Raw genomic sequence first — 19544 nt, 5'->3', positions numbered from 1 at the left:
TAAGCTTACCTTCTATTTGAAGGTTCTCTTTTCTCTCACTGCCTTCAGTATTTTCTCTTTGTCTTGAGCATTGGATACTTTGACAAGTATATGTCTTGGAGTAAGCCTGTTGGGATTTTGTACTGTTTGGAGTGTGCTGTGCTTCCTAGATATATATATCCATCTCCGTCAATAGGTTTGGGAAGTTTTCAGCCATTATTTCCTCCAACACTCCTTCTGTCACCTTTCCTTTCTTTTCTCCTTTTAGGATACTTATAATGTGTATGTTTGTGAGTTGTATGTTGTCATTCAAATCCCTAAGTCCCTCTTAGATTTTTTCTATCTTTTTATCTGTCAATTTTACTGTCTGTTTGATTTTTAGATGTAGTGTCTTCCACATCACTAATTCTTTCCTCTTCCTGTTCAAATCTGTTGCTATTTTCTGAGAGTGTATTTTTGATTTCTTGGATTGTGCCATTCATAACCATCATCTTTTTGCATATGTTTATAATTTTTTCAGTATGCTCCCCAAGTTTTTTCTTAATATCCTGAGTCTCTTCCTTCGCTTTATTAAGTTGGTCCATGATATTTGTTTGGAGAGCTTTGATTAATCGTTTCATGTTCTGCTCCTCTTCCTGGTTTTTAGTTTGTTCATCAGACTGGGCCATGTTTTCCTGATTATTGGTGTGGTTTGTAATTTTTTGTTGCTGCCTGGTTATCATTTTACCTTGATGTGTTTATTCAGTTGATTAGCTTCTCCCTCTTGTCTTGGGTTTCACTTAGTTTCTGTTTGTGGTGTGTTAAGTTTTCTCTTTAACAATTTGTTCTTTTTATTCTATTTCCTTGTTGTTTTCCAAGAAATAAAAAAAGCCATAAAAATTGGGGGTTAAACAAAGAGAGGTGGAATGTAAGAGCAAGAAGAGAAGGCAAAAGATAGATTTAGGAAGGAAAAGAGATAGCATTGGTAGCTAAAATTAGTACACAGAGAAAAGAGGGAACACAGCAAACAAGAAACAAGCTGGCAGCACCTAATTAAAAAGAAAAATGAAAAAAAATTGATGGGTGTAATGAGGAAGGAAAGACAAGAAAACAAAAAGCCATGAGTAAGTTGTCAACCAAACACTGAGCAAAAGCAGACTTCCCTCTTAAGCTCCTGTGGAGCTTGTCAGGTGGCTGGTGTTTATCGATCAACTACCGTGCAGCTCTCTCACTGCAGATTTTGAAGTGGAATTTAGTGAGTAAACTAAGTTAAATTATACAATTAAGGAAACCTTTTTTTTTTTTAGTAAAAGTAAGAAACCAAAGGGAAGCTAACACAAGGATAAAATCTATGTTTTCCCTATCCTAAAGTATCAGCTAGATGTTTGATATCCCAGTGGGTCACTACTCTAAGAGGAGCCAGGAATCAATCTAGAGACCTTGTATATTCAAGGCTGAAACTCCTCCACTGAGCTAAACTTTTTTGTTGGGCTGATTAGCTCTTCAGAAAAAGTCCCTTTTCCTGTGCCAGGATTGACACTTTGCAATTGGATAAATTGCTGTTTAGAAATCTGTCTTTCCCTCCCACCTTTTTTTTTTCCTAATCCTTTCTCTCTCAGGGCAATAGGAAGAAATAGCCTGTGTGAGAGTTCCCTTTTGAAATTCAAATGGGACCCTGGTGACTTAACTCACCACAGAAAAAATGACTCTCAGTCTCTTTGATAGAAAGTACCTACACCTTTCTGGGAACCCTAAATATGTCCTTGGAAGCTTATTAAGTACTTCCTACTGTCCCCCTCCCTTAGGTGAGTTGCACAGGACTAGTTAATTGCCTGACCTGAACAATTTTCCTATCCTGGGGAGGTTAGGTAAATCAGGCTGCCTCAGCAGATTTGCCTCTCTTATCTTCTTGCTTTCTCCTCAAGCCAGCTCTTTTGTTCCTCAAAGCTTAAAATAATGGGATCCAGGCAATTGAACCCACACTTGGAGAACCCCAGTCCACCATTCACCAGAACCCTTCCACTCTTGGAGTTACTCTCCTCCAGCTGGGTGACCAACAATAGTCTGAGATTGCTGCAGCTTCTTGCCCTTATGGAGGGGCTTAGACCTCCCACAGCTCCCAACTGAAGCAACAGAAACTCATGGTTTTACCTTGAGCAATCATTCTTTTTGTCACACTCTCTCCAGATCAATGGCCTGAAGCTTCCTGGTTTGTGGGTTCCCAAAACAGCTCACTCAGACAGGACTTTGCCATCACTCAGCTGTTTTTTTTTGTAGGAGAGATGATGTGTGTGCACTTAATCTGATGCCATCTTGCCCCACCCCTGGGTTGTTTGTCTTTTTATCATTGAGTTGTAGGATCTCTCTATATTCCATGGATGTGAAGTCCTTATCAGATATGTGGTTTCTGAATATTTTCTCCCATTGAGTAAGCTGCCTTTTTACCTACATGACAAAGTCCTTTAAAGCATAAAAGTATTTAATTTTGAGAAGGCCCCATTTATCTATTTTTTTCTTTCATTGTTCCCAGTGGTCTAAGAAATCATCTCTTACCACAAGAGCTTAAAGATGCTTTCCCATATATATAATTCCTCTAGGAGTTTTATGGTTTAGTTTTCATATTTAATTATTTGATCCATTTTGAGGTGTTGTGTGTGTGTGTGTATAAGGTGTGAGCTAAGGGTCCTTTATCATTCTTTGGATATGGATATCCAGTTCTCCCAACATCATTTGTTAAGACTGTTCCTTCTCAATTGAGTGGGGTTGGTAGCCTTGACAGAAATCAGTTCACTGCTGAGGTTAGGTTCTATTTCTGAACTCTTAATTTGATTTCATTCATCTATATGTCGATTTTTAAACCAATACTATGCTGTTTTGACCACTGTAGCTTTCTAATATGCTTTAAAGTCAGGAAGTATGAGTCCATAAACATTGTCCTTTTTTAAAAAATACTTTGACTATGCTTGGTCCCTCACCTTTCAAAATAAGTTTGCTCATTGACTTTTCAACTTCTACAAAGTAGGCTGTTGGGATTTTTATTTGGATAGCATTGAAACTGTAAATAAGTTTAGGTAGAATTGATATCTTAACAATATTGAGTCTTCCAATCCATAAATACAGAATGCCCTTCCATTTATTTAGGTTCTTTGATTTCTCTTAGCAAAGCATTGTAATTTTCAGAATACAAATGCTTTACATCCTTGTTTAAGTTTATTTCTAGATATTTGATTCTTTTACTTGTTATTGTAAATGGAATTTATTTCCTGATTTCTTCCTCAAATTGCTCATTGCTACTGAATAGATGCATACAGATTTTTCATGTTTATCTTATACCTGACCACTTTGCTGAATTTGTTTATTAGGTCTAGTAGTTTAATTGCTGATTATTCTGTATTTTCTAAATATAGTATCATGTCATTTACAAATAGTGACAGTTTTATTTCTTCCTTTTTGATTTGTATTTTTTTAATTTCTTTTGCTTGACTAATTGCTTTAGCTAGAACTTCTAGTAAAATGTTGAATAACAGTGGTGAAAATGGGCATTCTTGTCTTATTCCCAATCTTAGAATGAAGATTTCAACCTTTCATCATTGAGCACAATGGTGGCTAAGGGTTTTTCAATATGCTCTTTATCATGTTGAGAAAGTTTCCTCCTATTCCTATCTTTTGAAGTGTTTTTATCAAGAAAGAATGCTGGATTTTATCAAATGCCTTTTAAGCATCAGGGTAAGTCCAATAAACCAGACAGTAGGAGTTGCAAGGCTGCTTAGGCTCAGGGCCTGGCTGTCACATGGACAGTCCAGAGATTCAGGTCTCCTGAGTATACACCAACCCAAACATCAATCACAGGTCCAGTAAAAGTAACAGAAGAAGCATGTGCAGAAAGGTCATATCTGAGTCCAACTCCATCACACTCAGGACCACAAATTTCAAAGTAGGGCCAATTGACATGGCCCTGAACTCCAGAACCATCTGCCATGACCATAGAACCTGTGGGTCTCCATAGCCCTCAGGAGAACCAGTACCTGGGTTTCTATCTACTTTGGCTGTCTCTGGTACCTTGCTGAGGCATGCATAAGCATTACTCCTCTGACGACTGCCTGACTCTTTTTTGCAGACTCATAGCCATGTAAACTCATTTGTCCTTTCCATTTACCCTTTTATCAAAGGTCTGTTCAATTTCTTGGAAGAGTTTGAGCAGGATTTGTATTAACATATCTTTGAATGAAATGGTAGAATTCACCTGTGAAGCCATCTGGTCCTGGGCTTTTTTTTTTTTTAGTAGGTTTATGATGACTCATTTAATCTCATTATGTGATAGGTTTGTTGAATTCTATTTCTTCTAAAGTCATAGGCCTAGTTCATATTTCAGGCACACAGGCTCATAATTGGAGCCATCAGTATCAAGGGCTCATCATTGGACCTTCCATCTTTATTGGTCTTCGCCATTGCACTTGGGGAATTATTGTTGTTCAATTGGGGAATGTAATAGAGCTCCCCTGGTCAGGAATTCAGCACTCTCTCATCTGTTGCTTCCAACTGAAACTACTATGAAAATATCCAAACCTTTCTATGTACACTGTATACATGCCCTGGAGAACTCCCTCCCAACTGGGTGCCCCCCACTAATGACACTCCACACAAGTGAACCTCCCCCACCATAGTTGAACCTTTCTGTAGTCCAAAACTTCTTCAAAAAGGAAGCTCAATATATTGCGAGGTTCCATTAATAGAAAAATGGAATATAATGATGGGTTTATATATATAAAGGTTAGATATAGAATACATAGAAATTTAGAAAAATTAAATAAAGGAAAAATAAATTGGGTATCAAAGAAATGAAAAAATGAAAAAGCTTTGTTTTTAACATTTTACCTTTCATCTCTGCTATAGATGTCGCCCTGAATGTACACTGTGAAGGCAATTTCTTCCATTTCTTTCTCAGTGTCTATCTCCTTTCTTTCTTTTTTCTTTTTCTTTTTTCCTGATTATTAAGTTTCTCTTGACATAAGTTTTAGGTCACAGTAATTCACATATACAATGTATGGTACTCCCACATATCCAACATCAAACCTTTTGTCCCTTCCCCAACAGTGATCTTTTTACATGTTTTTATATTTGCTGCAGCTAATGTACAGATATTGAAATGATAGCTTTCAAACATGGTTCCATTTGGATTTACATTATGGTTTATATTTTAGACTACCTAAATTTTTAGTTATCTTATGTTATACATTATGGTTTACATTTTAGTCTATAGACTTTTGTACATTTTTGGTGTAATTTAATATGACTTATATCTATCTTGGCATGATCTTGTGGAATACTTCCATTGCCCCACAGTTACCCTGATTCCATGTATTCAACACCTCTTTCCCCCTCCCCTCAGGGCCCACCATGACAATAGATCTTCATTACTTGATGGACCATATTCAGAGATACTTGCAAAAATGTTGAGGGCTTGACATACTTGACTGCCCTAACCTATTGGGAGACACCGATTCTCTCAAGAGATACAATTCCCTCTCTTTGAGAACATCAGTCCTCCCCAGAATGTGGGTATACCTTGACTCTCATTGTATGGGTCTCCACCCAATGATATAATCCACTATGACAAAATGAGCACTCTTACACCCCCCAGAAGCTTGCCCTGTATCTGATGCCCCCCCTTAAGCATCCCAAACAGGCAATCTTCCATATTACACTCTCTAAATAGTTTTCTCTGCACCACAATTTCAACCACATACCTGACAATCTCCCATGATCAAATGTTTCCCTCACCCTCTCCCCAATTTCTTGGGCAATCTAACCCATCCTCCCATTCTAGTACCCCTAAAGCCCACACAGCTCCACTCTAAGTTATCTCTATACCCCCATTTTATCCCTTCCCTGTACATTTCACCCAAGCAGCTGTCAGCTCACAAACTTCCTCTACCCTCCAACCACCTTAAAGTTTATCATCCAGTCTCTAGCTCTCTCAGACAGCTTGGTTTACTTATTTCATGTCAGAGAGCTCATGTAGTATTTGTCCTTCAATGCCTGGGTTGCTTCATCAACATAAGGTTCTCAAGATTCATCCATGTTATCACGTGTGTTTGTACTGTATTTGTTCTTATAATGAGTAGTATTCCATTGCATGTGTATACCACATTTTATTGACCCATTCATCTGTTGATGGGCATTTGGTTGATTCCAACTTTTGGCAATAGTGAATAGTGCTGCTATGAACATTGGTGTGCATATATCATTTTGCATCCTTGTTTTCAGATCTTCTGGGTATATACCCAGCAGTGGAATTGCTGGGTCTTATGGCAAATTTATGGCTAGTTTTTTGAGAAACTGCCAAACTGTCCTCCAGAATGGCTGGATCCTTCTGCATTCCCACCAGCAGTGGATGAGTATTCCCATTCCTCCACATCCTCTCCAACAATTGTAGTCTTCTGATTTTCTTGATAGCTGCCAGTCTTATGGGAGTAAGATTTTATCTCATTTGTGTTTTGATTTGCATTTCCCTAATAGCTTGAGATTTTGAGCATTTTTTCATGTGTTTTTTAGCCATTTGTATATCATCTTTGGAGAAGTGTCTGTTCAAATCTTTTCCCCATTTTTAAATGGGCTGTTTGTCTTTTTATTTTCAAGATATAAGAGTTCTTTATATATGTGAGATGTAAGTCTCCTATCAGATATATGGTTACCAAATATTTTCTCCCATTGTATAGGCTCTCTTTTCACTTTCCTGACAAACTCCTTTGAGGTGCAGAAGGCTTTAATTTTGTGGAAGTCCCATTTATCGATTTGTTCTTTTGCTGTCCATGCTTTTGGTGTGAAGTTCATGAGGCCGTTTCCTATTACAAGGTCCTGTAGATGCTTCCCTACTTTGCTTTCCAAGGTCTTTATGGTCTTGGGTCTTATATTTAGGTCTTTGATCCATCTTGAGTTGATTTTTCGTATAAGGTGTAAGTTGGTAATTCTCTTTCATTCTTTTACATATGGATATACAGTTCTCCACGCACCATTTGTTGAAGAGGCCATTCTCTCCCAGTTGAGAGGGTTTGGTGGCCTTGCCAAATACTATATGGCTCTATATATGAGGATCTATATCAGAACTCTCAATTTGGTTCCATTGGTCAATGTGTCTATCCTTGTGCCAATACCATGCTGTTTTCACTACTGTAGCTTTGTAATATGTTTTGAAGTCAGGTAGTGTGATTCCTCCAATTTCATTTTTCTTTTTCAATATGTCTTTGGCTATTTGGGCCTCTTTCCTTTCCAAATAAATTTCATAGTTAGTTCTCTAGTTCATTAAATAATGATGTGTTGATTTTTTGGGGATTCTATTGAATCTGTAGATCAGTTTTCGTAGGATAGACATCTTAATAATATTTAGTCTTCCTATCCATGAACAGGGAATATTCTTCCATTTATTTAGGTCTTCTTTATTTCCTTGAACAGTGTTGTATAGTTTTCTGTGTATAAGTCTTTTACCTCTTTAGTTAAATTTATTCCTAGGCATTTGATATTTTTATTTACTATTGTGAATAGTATCCGATTCCTGATTTCCTCCTCAGATTGCTCATTATTGGTGTACAGAAATGCTACTGACTTTTGTGCATATATCTTGTAACCTGCAACTTTACTGAACTCATTTATAAGTTCTAGAAGCTTTGTTGTAAACTTCTCAGGGTTTTCTATGTGTAGGATCATATTGTCTGCAAATAGTGAAATTTTGACATATTCCTTTCCAATTTGGATGCCTTCTATGTCTGGTTCTTGACTCAGTGCTCAAGCAAGTACTTCTAAGACTATGTTAAATAGGAGGGGTGATAGTGGGCATACTTGTCTTGTTACTGAGCTTAGAGGGAAAGATTGTAGGATTTCACCATTGTAAATGATGTTAGCTGTGGGTTTTTCATATATACTCTTTATCATATTCAGAAAGTTTCCTTCTATTCCGGTTTTTGCAGTGTTTTTATCAAGAAAGGGTACTGTATTTTGTCAAATGTTTTTTCTGCATCTATAAATATGATCATGTGATTTTTTCCTTCAATCTATTTATGTGGTGTATTACATTAATTGATTTTCTTATGATGAACCATCCTTGCATACCAGGAATGAACCCCATTTGGTCAGGGTGTATAATTTGTTTAATGTGTTGTTGAATACAATTAGCAAGTATTTTGTTGAGGATTTTCATGTCAAGGTTCATTAGAGCAATTGGTCTGTAATTTTCCTTTCTTGTGGTGTCTTTGTTTGGCTTTGGTACTAGAGTAATGTTGGCATCATAGAATGAGTTAGGCAATGTTCCTTCTGTTTCAATTTTTCAGAGAGTTTAAGCAAGATTGGTGTTAGTTCTTTCCGGAATGTTTTGTAGAATTCACCTGTGAAGCCATCTGGCCCAGGGCTCTTTTTAGTTGGGAGGTTTTTAATGACTGATTCTATCTCTTTACTTGTGATTGGTTTGTTGTGCTTGTCAACTTTTTCTTTTGTCATGTAGGCTGCTTATGTGTTTCTAGGAATTTGTCCATTTCCTTTAAATTGTTGTTTTTGTTGGAATATAGTTTTTCAAAGTATCCTCTTATGATAGTCTTTATTTCTGTGGGCTCAGTGGTGATATCTCCTTTCTCATTTCTTATTTTGTGTATTTGCATCTTCTCTCTTTTTTCCTTTGTTCATCTAGCTAAGGGTTTGTCAATTTTATTGATTTTCTCAAAGAACCAGCTCTTGACTTTATTTTTATAAATGCTTTCTTATTTTCTATTTCATTTAGTTCTGCTTTGATCTTTGTTATTTCTTTCTTTCTTCTTCATTTGGGGTTAGTTTGTTGTATTTTAAATAATTTCTTCAAGTGTGCATTTAGTTTTCAACTTTAGCTCTTCTTTTTTGATGTATGAATTTATGGCTATAAATATCCCTCTCACTACTGCTTTTGCTGCATCCCATAAGTTTGGATATGTTGTATTATCATTTTCATAGCTTCAAGGTAGTTATTAATTTCTTTTGAGATTTCCTCCTTGACCCACTGTTTTTCTAAGAGTGTGTTGTTTAACTTCCAAATCTTGGTGCCAAATCTGGGTCTCTGGCCCTTGCAGATTTCCAGCTTCATTCCATTGTGGTCAGAGAAATTATTTTGTATGATTTCTATCTCTCTGAATTCACTGAGACTTTTTCTGAGGGCTAGCATGTGGTCTATCTTGGAGAATGATCCGTGTGCACTTGAGAAGAATGCATATCCTGCTGTATTTGGGTGTAATGTTCTGTAAATGTCTATTAGGTACAGCTCCAATAATATATTGTTCAAAGTCTTTGTTTCTTTATTGATTCTCTTTTGAGATGTTCTGTCCAAAGTTGATAGTGATGTATTAAAGTCCCCCACTATAATTGTAGAGGCATCTATTCCTTCACTTAGATTTTCCAGTGTTTGCCTCAAGTATTTAGAGGCACCCTTGTTAGGAGCTTAGATGTTTATGATTATTCTTTCTTCTTGAAAGATTATCCCTTTCACTAACATGTAGTGCCCATCTATTTTGTCTGATATTAATATAGCTACTCCTGCCCTTTTTTGGTTATTGTTTGCTTGTAAGATTGTTTTCCAGCCAGACACTTTCAACCTCCTTGAATCCCTGGGTCTAAGATGTGTTTCTTGTGGACAGGATATAGATGGGTCATATTTCCTTATCCAATCTTCCAGTCTGAGTCTCTTGACAGCTGAGTTTAATCCATTGACATTCAGTGTTATTACTTTCAAGGAATTACTTATATTAGCCATATTTTCTTTGGATTCATGTTTGTCCTATTCTGTTTGATTTCTTTTTCTGTTTTTGTCTCTTTAGTTGCTCTTACACTCTCCTCCAACTCTGTATCTCTTGTTTTTTTCTTTCTTCCTGCAGAACTCCCTTTAGTATTTCTTGAAGGGCAGGATTCTTGTTGGCATACTCTCTTAATTTCTGTTTATCTGTGAATATTTTGAACTCTCCATCATTTTGAATGCCAACTTTGCTGGAAGAGTATTCTTGGTTGGAATTTTTTTTTTTTTCTTTTAGTACCTTGACTGTGTCATACCACTGTCTTCTTTCCTCCATGGTTCCAGATGAGAAAATAGCACTTAAACTTATGGAGCTTCCTTTGTATGTGATGGTTTTCTTTTCTCTTGCTGCTTTTAGTACTTTTTCTATGTCTTGAGCATTGGATAACTTGACAAGTATATGTCTTGCAGTAGGGCTGTTGTGATTTATGCTGTTTGGGGTATGTTGTGCTTCCTGGACATGTACATCCATCTCCCTCAATAGGTTTGGGAAGTTTTCAGCCATTATTTCCTCCAACACCCCTTCTGTCCCCTTTCCCTTCTCTTCTCCTTCTGGGATGCTTATTATACATATGTTTGCATGCTTGGCATTGTCATTCAGGCCCCTAAGCCCCTGCTGGATTTTCTCTATCTTTTTATCAACCAGTTCTACTATCTGTTTGATTTCAGATGTACTGTCTTCCACATCACTTAATCTCTTCTCTGCCTCTTTGAGTCTGCTATTATTTGCTGAGAGTGTATTTTTGATTTCTTGAATTGTGCTGTTCATAACTATCATATCCGTTATATTTTTGTGTATAATTGCAATTTCTTCTGTATTCTCTCCAATTGTTTTCTTCATATTCTTAATCTCTTCCTTCACCTCATCAAATTGGTCCCTAATATATGTTCTGAGATCTTTAATTACTTGTTCAATGTTCTGCTCCTCTTCCTGGTTTTTAGTTTGCTCATTGGATTGGGGCATGTTTTCCTGATTATTGGTTTGGTTTGTAGTTTTTTGTTGCTGTCTGGTCATCATTTTATCTTGATGGGTTTTAGTCAGTTGCTTAGCTTCTTTGTCTAGTTTGGAGTTTAATTAGTTGTTGTTTTTGTGTGTCAAGTCTTCTCTTTGTCACTTTGTTCTTCTTATTCTATTTCCTTATTGTTGGCTAAGTTCACTTGAAGGAAAATATTAGGGTCAGAGAAAGCAAAAGGAGTAAGAAAAGAAAATGAATAATAGTAGTATTGATAGTAAATATTAACAGAGGAACCATGTGAGATATAGGAGAATGGATATTAGACTCATGTAAGGTATGTAGAGTTTTAACAGTAAGAAAAGTAGAGTATGTAAAAATCTGAATATTGGGAGGAATACAGTGTTAATTAAAAGGCCTGTGTGTTCAGCAGAGAGGGAAAGAGAAAAGAGAGGACAATAATATAAAGAGTGAATATAAGGCAGAAAACAGAACAAAGGTAGTAGCAATAAAAAGTAAAAAAAAAAAAAAAAATAGGGGAGCAAACAAAGAGAGGTGTAATGTAAGAGAAACAATCCGTGATGGAGGACAGAAAGATGTAGAGAAAGGGAATAGTGTTGGTGACCAAAATCAATACATACAGAAAAGAGTAAATGGAGGATGAGGAAATACAGCAAATGTGAAGCTCTCCCTACAGCATCTAATGTAAGAAGAATAAGAAAGCAGAGAAAGAAAGAAAGAGGAAAAAAAAAAGGGACAAAAGGGAGTGAAGAAGTAAGCAGGAAAAAGAAAAAGAAAAAAGAAAGAAAAAAGGGCCTTGGGGGTATAAAGAGGAAGGAAAAACAAGGAAAAACCAACCAAATACTAAGGAAAGTTTCAAGCAAGGAATCCTGTTTGTAGTTAAATAAAACGCTTAGGGATCTGACATTCCCCCTTTTCTCCCTTCCTCACTTCCTTCTCTCCCAAGCAGCAGGAAAGCTGCCTGAGAGGTCTGGTAGGAGATTCAAGTGGGTCCTTGTTGAATCGCTCTGCACAGAAAACAATGACTCTTAATTTCCAGAGAGACAGCACCCACACCTCACCAGGAACCCCAAGTATGCTATTGGAGGTTTGGAGAGCACTCCTACAGTCCCTCTCCTTTAGGTGTGCTATGAAATGTCCAGTGATTTTCTGACTCCACCTTCTCCCAGGCCAAGTTTCCTATCCCAGGGTATTTAGGTGGGTCGGGTTTTCTCAGCAGATTCGCCACTCCTCTCTTCCCAGACTCTCCCCAAGCCAGCAGGTATGCTCCTCCAAGTGCAAGAAAACCAAAAGAGAAAATTAAAAAAAAAAGGGGGGGGGGATACCAGAAAACCGAACCCACACTAGCCAGGCCCCCAACTGCACCCCCCACTGAATCCCTCCCTCCCACAGAGTAAGTCCAAAACCGGAGGGCTAAGGCAATCCCGGACCTCTGAGAGTGCTGGGCTTCGGAAAGGGAAGTCCGGGACTCTGCAGACCCAGGGCATGTAGGTCCTTTGAACACGGGCTACGGGGGCTCGGGCGACACGGACCTGGGGGCCATACATCCCAGGACCACAGGGCCCAGGAACGCCACCGCACCACCAACCGTTCTGAGGAAACACTGCAGCCGCCAGCCCCAGGGGGAAGGGTCCCGCCAGCCCACAGCTTCCTACCTCTGTACTTGTAAGCCACAATTCTACCTTTAGCAAGCACCACCTCTGTCACTCTCTCTCCAAGTCGATGTCCACACACCCTCCTTCCTGCAAGCCCCCAAGACAGCCCACTCTGGCAAGACTCCAACCCCACTCTGCTGCTTCTTCGCAGGAGAGACCCTAAGGTGCACTCAGACGCAATCTTGCCCCGACGCCATCTTGTCCCGCCTCCTCTTCGGCATATTTTTTATGTATTTATTCTGTGCTCAATGTCTCTGTGCCTATAGCTTTCATATTGGTTGGCTTTTTGCTAAAGCTCCTTTTCGACATTATTTATGAAGCTCTTATTCATTCATACTTCTTATTCTGAATTTGCATTACAGTTTTTGAGATTTTACTATTTGTGCAATTATTTCATACCCAGAGAAAGCTTCCCTTCTTCTATCACTCTCTTCCAGCATGGGAATCTGTTCTGTTTGGTTTTGGTTTGCCTCTTTATATTTTTATTACTCCCTTCATTTTGTCTAGCTCCTATTACATGGAGGGCTAATTTTGGTAAGAAATTCCTCTTAGACAACTTTACCAGATCAGATTTTCCTGTCAAAATGGGCCCAGGGAAATATGGTGGGGGTGTAGATCAATTCCACCGTGCCCTGGGCAGGAGACCTTAAATGCCACCAACCTTCTCTTTGCCATCTCCTGAAATTTAGGCTTTCTAAAATCCCTTGCAGATGGCATTTTTTGTCCAGCTGTTCCTTGCTGCTCTAAAGTGTTGCTGTGTCTTTAATTCTCAGCTAATTTAGCCCTTGAAGGTAGTAGTGGTTAGGGCTAGGTTACCTGTCTTGCTGGGATGAAATTGTTGCATAGCTCCCAGACCATGGGATCTGAGTTCTCTAATCACCTGCCGCATCTTGCGCTATGCCCCCCGAGATGGGCAGTTTTACTCTTCTGCCCTGAAAGAGTGCTCAAGCTATGCCCGACTTCCTCTCCTGCCTGGAGCAGGGATGGAGCCAGGACCACTACTGTCCTCTGAGGAGGGTGGGTGAGTCTGCCTGCTCTGCCTGGAGAAGCCGTTCAAACAATGTCCAACCTTGTCTCTTGCCTGGGGTGTGTTGGAGCCAGACCTCTGCTGGCCTCTGAAGTGGGTGGGGTGAATCTGCTTGTGCTGCCCCTATAGAGTGTTCAGACTGTGCACAACTTCCTCTCCTGCCTGGGGCACGTTGGAGTGGGAGCTACCTTGGCCCTATAGGTAGATGGGGTGAATTTGCCTATTCAGGACTGAGAAAAGGATCAAAATGCACCCAAATTCCATTCCTGCCAGGTGCGGGGTTTCAAGCAGCAGCCTGTGGTAGCTATCCAACCAGGGTACACTGAAACTGATACATACTGTGCAGGAATTGAGTGTATTTTTCAATCAACCCTGCTTCCACTCCTGCCATGGGGGGCGTTAAAACAAAGACTACAGACTTCTTTGTGGCTTGGGTGGGTTTAAACTTTAGCTGTGCTCAGCATTAGAACCCAGCTAACCAAATTTGCTAATCAATGACTGTAGTCTAGGCCCAGCTTTTGGGAAAGGAAACTTCTCTTTCAAGCCAGGAAGGGGCTCCTTAGGCAACCTGCTTTGCCAGTCAGGGATGGGAACCAGCCCCTGAAAAGTAGAAGGATCTGCTAAGGAATATTCACAGAAGATTGTCAGTCTATTCCTTCTGCATTTCCCTGAATGGTGTACCATGTTCTTTTGGTCTCCAGAGTGCCCCAAACAGTTGATCTAGAGAGATCCTGACTGAATATTAGTGCCCTGTAGAGGAGCCAAAGCTTAGAGCTCCCTACTCTGTTACAGTCTTGAAGCCTCAGCTATTTTCTTTTGTTTTTATATTTCTTTTTTCATGTAAAAGAATATTTAAAAATCAACCTACAATTGCCATTGCCTACATTTTGGACCTTATCTCTATTCATTCACACCCAAGTTCAGTGCACTAATTGAGGCAGCTTTCCTTCTCTCTCTCTCGTAATATATTTTTTACCAATTTTATTACTCTAAATAAAACAATTTTATTACTCCAAGTAAAATTATATGCTGCACTTTACTAGTCACCTTTCAAACCCTCTATCCTTCCCCTGTCATACATGACTTCTAATCTATAAATTTATTTGTATTTACATTTTGTATAAATGGAGTCCAGCAATATGTAGTACTCTGTGCCTGATTCCTTTCACTTAACATACATCTTCCTTTCGTTTCGTTTTGTTTTGTTTTCCTTTGTTTTTAAATCTTTAATGGAAGAGAACTAATATTATTATTCCCTAGTCCATTGCTCGCTTTGGCTATATTTTTGCCTAAATATCATCTTTTTTTAAACATCTTGGTGAAAAGGCAGCCTACTGAATGGGAGGAAATATTTGGAAATCACCTATCAGATAAGGGTTTAATATCCATGATATATAAAAAGTTCCTACAACTCAATGATAAAGAGACAAATGTCCTGATTTAAATAGGGGTAAAAAACTTGAATAGGCATTTTTCCGAAAAGGAAATACAAATGACAAAAAAAAAAAAAGGAATATGAAAAGATGTTCAACATCGTTAGCTATTAGCTATTAGAGAAACACAAATCAAAACTACAATGACATATCATTTCACACCTACTAGAATGGCCACTAATGAAGGAGCAGAAAACTACAAGTGTTAGAGAGGATATAGAGAAATAGGAAATACTTACTCACTTTTGGTCGAAATGTAGAATGGTACTGATGCCTTGGAGGATTGTTTGGTGGTTCCTAAGGAAGTTAAATATAATTCTACCCTGTGATTTTGCAATACCATTATTAGGTATATACCCAGAAGAACTGTGAGCAGGAACATGAACAGATATCTGCATAACAATGTTCTTTCACCCTCTTGAATGACCCAGTATGCTAGTTTTGACCTTACAGCCTCTGCACTGTGAGCTGGCAGATCCTCAAATGGGTGTTTCTTTTTTGGTTTCAGGTTTCAGCTTATAGAGGCCCTACTTGGCTAATGGTTCTAAATTGTTTCCACATCCTAGTTCCTCCTAGAACATCATCTGGTTTTAATTACTTAATAATACCATTTACTGAAATTAATTTTCTTCCTTAGTTACATTTTGTTTCCTTTGCTTCAGGAAAGTATCCTAGCTAGAGACCTTGTATGACTTGTCCACTGTTCGATTTCTAAACTTTGAATAATGCTAAACACAAACTCTTCTTTCAATATACCTTGAATAATTAAATTCAACAATTCATTAAGAATATTTACATTCCAAGAAATTAATGCTATACAAATGTCATGGTTTACTAACCTAAACTTTTCCAACCTTTTTCTGACAAAGTCCCACATTCATGTTAGTCTAGTTTTAAAGATTTTCCTTCATCTATAAACCCTTACATATTTGGTTGCAAGTAGGTATGTATAAAACACATTTGATGTTTTATTAAGAAAATGTTTAGAATTGCTCACATGACTTTGTTCACTTAAAAAGTAGCATTTTCTTTTATTTCTTGGAACTTATCTCTCACATGCCAAAAAACAGATAGATCCACACATGGCTCTAATCTAAACCAAATGTATGTAAATTATACCTGTATTTTAATTTATTTACATCATAAATTAAATAAATGTAGATGTAGAAATATTCAAATATTCAATATTCAGAGCAAATGGTAAGCTTTTCATGAGAAAATGTAAGAACTTTTATTGAGTGCATACTATAAGTCAAGTACTCTCTAAGGACTTTAACGTATATTAATTCACTCAAAAGAAATCTATGACTAATATATTAATCTCCATGTTAGAGATAATGAAACTGAGGAGTAGAAATGTTAGAGAATTCTCCCAAGAATACAAAAGTAGAGAATGTAAGAATTAGGATCAAACTAAGCATTCTGGGACAGTAGCTCATGCTCTTCATTTCTAGGCTGTCAGAGCCATAAGGACTGAAGCAATTTTGTGATTGTTGGTTTGTAATGTTGACTTTTTACCATTCTATATTACTAAGATAGATATTCTTATACTATATATAACTTTAATGTATTTATAACCAATTATTAACTATTATTTTTCCTTAATGCCCTACTCAGTATCCTTACCAGAACAATAGGAATTTTTTTCTGGTGCAAAAGAGATTCTTAAATAAGCTACATTTGAAATATCAAAATACTTCAAATGCTTTTTCAGCAGCATATTTATTGGCGAAGTCTAAAAAATTGAGAATGTGATATTTCATTGTGAATGCAATTCCAAACAACCAACATAATGTTTTCCAAACTGAAAATTTATTAACTATGAATCAAAAAAATAGGTAAAAATAAACTGTTTCCTCCAATATGAATATTGGAAGAATTTAATTTTAAAGGAAGTACTCTTGTGGAATTTGAACAGCACAACCATACTTTGGTATACATGGGGTTTCAATCTTCACAAAAACTGTAGTAGGACATAGAAAAGTTGTCAAAACAATCCATCAGAGATATCAGTAAAACTGACTTTAGCATTTAAAATAATTATATTTAACTTCTGAGGTCACCAGCCTCAAGGAAAATTTTGACATTTTTTCCCCATTTATAATTTATTAACTCTAATTTATCTTTATCCATTAAGAGAATTCCTGCTGCTAGTTTATGATTGTATTTTGCTTAGATTTTGCTATAGGTGACATTCATTTATCATCACATCTTTTATTCATGATTAATATGCAAATATTTCCCTAAGCAAATTACCATATATATTTGATAAAATGCAACATAAGTTGTTTTATAAAATTAAAATAAGATACATATTTAAAGGAAATATAGTACTTTCTTCAGAGATGATATAAGACATAGTGTTTAAAATATTTGCTGATCACCTCATTTTTCAGTTAACCATAAAGGCTTTCACAGTCACTTTTGTATCCTTCTTGTCTTAACACAGTATAAGGCAAGCAGTCTCAAATTGCAAACCCCAACCTTGCTTTGAGAACAAATATAGAAGTCACAGATATGGTTTTATGTTCTGTAGTAAAACCAGATCCCTTCCATCCAATTCACATGGTCAATATTGTCCTAAATATATTATTGTAGATTGTAATTCTTAAGGAAGGATAAGCATAATTTGGATCTTACAGAAAATTGAAGTTTATAAATGTTTTATTGTTTATAGTATAACTTTCTGTTCCTGCCTTTAATGTGCCAATTACTATATAGCTTTTGTTCTTAAAACTTTCCTACTACAGCAAATGTGCTGGACTACCAAAGAATGCAAATTTCTGAGAGTGATATGGCATTGAATATTATTTTCTCTGCTTTTCCTTTCAATTTCCTCATATTTATTTTTGTGAAGCTGGTTTTTGGAATCAATCACTTACTTTATATCTTCCATGTGACTAGTGGTGTAATTCATAAGTAGAAAGTAAAATGATATTTGTAATGCTTTTGGATTTCAGGACAAAGATATAAGAAACATAAGCACTCTAAATATGTAAAACATGATTTTTTACATTATAACTCAGTTATTGCTTTCTTCCTTTTTAAGGTGACTTGACAATGTCAACTATTAAGTACTGATGTTGTCATTAACATGTCAGTGGCATTGTGTTCTTCATTTCTAATTAGGAAGTCTTTCAATATAATTGAAGTCCATCACCACTAATTGCTACCCTAATAGAAGACGTCTCTGGCTTTAGAGATTGCTTGAAATACACTTTGCTTTTAGTGAGAAGAAAAGTGCCATAAAAATAATTCTCTTATTATTCATCACTTCTTTCTCCAAAGAAGAATGAAACCGAGAGGAAGAGGAATAGGAGGAGGACTAGGAACAGGAGGAAGAGAGGAGGAAGAAAAGGAAGAAGGGGAGGAAAAGTTTAAAAAAGGAAGTGGGTATGGAAGGAAGGAACGGATGAATGAACAAAGGAATGAAGGACGAAAGGGAGCAAGGGGGAAAGAAAAGAAAAAAGGAAAGAAAGAAGAAAAAGAAGGAAAGAAAGAAGTATGGTTCTATGTATTATAAATCTTTTAGAGCAAGAAATTAACTGTTTGAGTTGTGGTGAATGTAGTAAAAAAATTCCTTTAGACTCTCTTCTAAATATATGAGAGCACGTATTTGGTTTTATGTATGCTTGGGGCTTCAGATACCCATTATTCCTAAATCAATCAATATTTTCTTGACTCTGGATATTCTTGCAAACCTAAATGCTTCCTTTACCACATAATGAAAGGATACAAATAAAGTGAGAAATAAAAGAAAGCAAAGGTAAGTAATCAGATAAAATTATTAGGAAATATCCATTTACTATATATATCTGGTAGTTTCTATCCCAGTTGCATGAATAGTTTTCACCTTATTTATATTATTTACACACTTTCTAGGCTATGGTTTGAACATATGTAAAGTACTTAGACGAGGTAAAAAACACATATGACTTTAAGTTGTAAAAATACAAATATTTTTGCAGAGTAATTTATGATGACCTCAACATTAAAGGTCAAAAATATGTCTCAAAGTCAGCTGAAAATATTATGAACAAGTCACCTTACTATTAAAGGTGTCATGGTCTCCAATTTCCTGATTAGAAAACAAAATCTAAGTGAAATTAAATGAAATTTTTGGAGGATAATTGAGCCAAAGAAAAAAGGAAATAACACTGTTTTTTGAAAAGTCTCAATTATTTTATTTTTACCCTAAGATTTTGAGAAGAAAATTAAGATTTGCAGAGAGAAGAAAATAGTCTACTAAGGATAAAATTCAGTAGCAATCATATTTTACCAACTAAGGTGTGTCAGCCTTTCACTTTGTTTCCAAATGTAGAATTTTCCAAGATGCACATGCAAGATGATATCCCAGACCATTGTGGGATTTGGATCCAGGTCTCCATACTCCAAATTCCATTCTCTCTCCATTGTAAGGACATTCTTCAAATATGTTAAAGGTTCACTAACACTTGATTAACATTCCATTTTAATATAGTGCTTTACCTATTTTATAGCAATAATAAAACTTAGCATTCACATATCAAATATTAACACAACCAATGAGTCAAATTATTTTTGTGCAAAATTAGGAATAAATTTCACCTGCCATCTTGGTACATCTGCATATTTGTATATCATTCTGTGTGGTTTGTAAATTCACCCTGGTGATTTTTTTCTTTTTAATTAAGGCTTTAATACAGAGTCCAACGA

Source organism: Dasypus novemcinctus, chromosome 1, assembly GCF_030445035.2.
Source record: "Dasypus novemcinctus isolate mDasNov1 chromosome 1, mDasNov1.1.hap2, whole genome shotgun sequence".
Lineage (NCBI taxonomy): Eukaryota > Metazoa > Chordata > Mammalia > Cingulata > Dasypodidae > Dasypus > Dasypus novemcinctus.
This window is presented reverse-complemented; position numbering follows the sequence as displayed.